This window comes from Sinocyclocheilus rhinocerous, unplaced genomic scaffold (genome assembly GCF_001515625.1).
Source record: "Sinocyclocheilus rhinocerous isolate Xijiao unplaced genomic scaffold, SAMN03320098_v1.1 scaffold1857, whole genome shotgun sequence".
NCBI lineage: Eukaryota > Metazoa > Chordata > Actinopteri > Cypriniformes > Cyprinidae > Sinocyclocheilus > Sinocyclocheilus rhinocerous.
Genome location: NW_015646366.1, coordinates 1 through 3,071, shown reverse-complemented (window position 1 = coordinate 3,071; position 3,071 = coordinate 1). Strand labels below are relative to the sequence as shown.

The 3,071-nt window shown below is 38.2% G+C and overlaps 1 long non-coding RNA gene across 1 annotated transcript; it reads left to right on the top strand.

Moving 5' to 3' along the window:
* The first annotated feature begins 1,038 nt into the window (after positions 1 to 1,038).
* LOC107707617 (uncharacterized) lies at positions 1,039 to 2,138 on the top strand. The gene is made up of 4 exons (XR_001636275.1): positions 1,039 to 1,101; positions 1,253 to 1,345; positions 1,473 to 1,519; positions 1,612 to 2,138. It is a non-coding gene; the product is annotated as an uncharacterized LOC107707617 (long non-coding RNA).
* The last annotated feature ends 933 nt before the right edge of the window (positions 2,139 to 3,071 follow it).

The following is a 3,071-nucleotide window of genomic DNA, read 5'->3' as shown; positions in this document are numbered from 1 at the left end:
ATTTGAGTTGTCATTTGTTTCATTAGAACTATATAATGACAATACTAATAGGCTAATTAGTATCCTCAATTAAGTTGCGGCAGCAGTATGTTAAGTTCTTCACGCTAATAGTTTTGTGTGTCTGGATTCCAACTAGCAGCTCCCTTGAATGTTTATAATAAAAACCGCCATCTATAACAGAAATTATGATGAAATTATCAACATCTACAATTCAAAACCCAGACAACTATGACTTGTTTGGAACAGACATCAGTCATTCTAGGTAAGCTATTATGGGTAATTTGTTTAGTATGGCCCACCGTGGCATGGTTATTTGCGTTAAGCGTTAAGCAATGTGGCCAATCACAGACATATCTGTTGATTTCGAACACAATCAAAACGCCATTGTTTAGTGTTGAGTTCTGCACGCTCGCGAATCCTCTCATTATAACAAAGAATAGATTCATTAATTATAACAGAACTTTGTGAGATTGCCATGAACTGAAGGTAGTGACAGCTTTTTAGTGATTATAAAGGGAGCGCTTTTTGCATGCTTTCTAGGCTATAGTCTATATAATCCATTCATAATTTTTCATTCATAAGGGCTTATTTTTAGTGGTGCAACCTTAGTTTTAGAGGACCAACTGGTACAAGATACAAACTGTGCAGTTTCGCAAGTTCGCAAGATCCAAATCTGGAATGAATGTCTCGAATGTGTTTTGGACCAGTCCATCATATGTTCTTTCTTTCTTTCTTTTTTTTTTTTATTGAGCCGGTGATGTGAATTATACACTTTCTGTATCCGTCACTGCTTCTTGGACCAGTCCATCATATGTTCTTTCTTTCTTTCTTTCTTTCTTTCTTTTAATTGAGACGGGTGATGCGAATTATCCACTTTCTGTATCCGCCACTGGTTCTGATGAGGAAAAATGTGAACTGTAAGATATAAACTCAAAATTGCAAGAAGAAAAGTATCTCAAAATTATGAGATTAAAAAGTCACAATTGCTTTTTTTATATTCCTCGTCCATGACGGAAATAATCTTCCATACGATCCACACGCTGTGATTGTGCTTTCAGTCTGACAGCAAAAGTGGAAAAGACCAGCAAAAAGCAAAGTCTGGTAAGATCCAAAAACTCAGTTTTTCAGTTTGAGCTGAAAGTGATCTTACCATTCAAACATTTGCGTCAGATGTATGTATGTTTATGAATATTTGTTGATAAATGTCATGGGCTCACCTTGTTTCTCAGTCACAATCTCTGTGTGATTTCAGATTTTCCTGTAATAGTTGCGGTTTCTGTGGGTTTGCTCCTGCTGGCTCTGGTTATAGTGTTAATCTTATTCAAACTGAAACACAACAAACATGGTGAGACACAAACACACTACTGCACGTTTAGAAAATATGAGCTTGTCTCCCTCTGCTGGTCAAAAATACACACAGTTAAAATCATCTCTTATTTTCTGCATCTCAGATGTTGCTCTTGTTCACACAGGCTTCATTTCCTCAACCGACAGAAGACAGACAGGGGATCATGAAACGGTGAGTTTCAGAACTGTAATCTACATCTCAATATGTGAAATGTCTAAGCTGATACTCTGTGCTTCATGTTTTGGAGATTTCACTTCTTACAGACTCAAGAAGACATTCAAGACGCCAGAGACCATTCAGATCCTGAATCAAATCATCTCTATTCGACAGTCCAGTTACCCACAAACCCCTCTGATTCAGAGAATCCACTTTACTCCACAGTACAGTCACCCACAATCCCCTCTGATGGGCTCCTGTACGCTGCTGTCAGTTTCCAGAAGCATGAAGAGTCTTTCAGTGACGCTACAGTCAGATTCAGTAAAGAGGAGATTCACTGTGATTACGCATCTGTCAATCGCAACATCTCGCCAAATTAATATCACCACTGGATTTTTGTTTTTATATACAACTTGAATGGTGTCGGTCACTGAGAAAAATGACTGAATGAGTTATTGAGCAGTCAGCGACACCTACAGGTCAGTGTTGGGAAAAACCTGAAATGTTTCTCTGTGACTGAAGAAAACATCACCCCCTTACCCCTTGTTTACACTATACACGTCTGCGGCGTGTTACGGCTCCAACAAGGTTTTGTTTCGTCCTTCACGCAGTGCCAACACACACCAGGAGCATTTCAGAAGCTATGCAACTTGATTCACGAGACCACATGATTTGCCTGTCTGACATTGTTTTTCTTGATTTTTGGGGTTCTACCATGGTTAAGTTGGCTAAATGGTTATGTTTCGTCCAGTTTAATTGTGTTTATTGCTATGTCCTGCTTTGTTGTACTGTAGCCTGCATATAAAGTTAATACACTTAAAAATTCAGTTATGTGTGACAAGGATTTATAGTTGTGTTTTAGTCTGCACAGGATGTTTATTTTGTATTTGAACTGTACTGTTGGATGCGTTATCCGTCAAAAATAGACTAGGCGCCTATCTTTAGCGAAGCAGCGTGTAGAGCAACTTCTGGGACACTTCATAAGGGCTTTTTACACTGCATACGTCTGCAGTGTGTTACGGCTCCGACATGGCCACGGGAGCTGATCGCAGCCAGTCTTGTTAAAGCTTGTGTTTATACCAGCTGCGTCTGCGGCACATTTCTGAAGTTTTCGTGACATTATTTTGGTGGTTGAAAGAATGTTAGTGTATGGATGTCAAATGGCCCTAAAGTTTTTGACGTCAGTTTGATTTGGATTTTTGACCTGTTTTTTGACACCAGTGTTTGATGTCAATTTAATGTCTTTTCAACATCAAGTTGCCCGCTGGGTAATAAACTTCAGATTCAATAAGAATTTGTGAATTGTGTTTATGATACTTCTTTTATGAATATATAATTTTATTTTGTGCATGTAAAATGCTTTTTGTGAATATACATATAATTGTTATCCTTCGCATGTGAATTGTTTCTTGGTGCATGTGAATTAGGTTCGATGAATGTAAAATTGGCTGTGCATGTCTGCATCATGTCTTTTGCATGAATTATTACTGAGACTAATCTCGCTCCATATGAGCTGGATAATCCAGTTAAAGGCAGGGTATGTGATTTTTCAAAAACACTTTAGAAA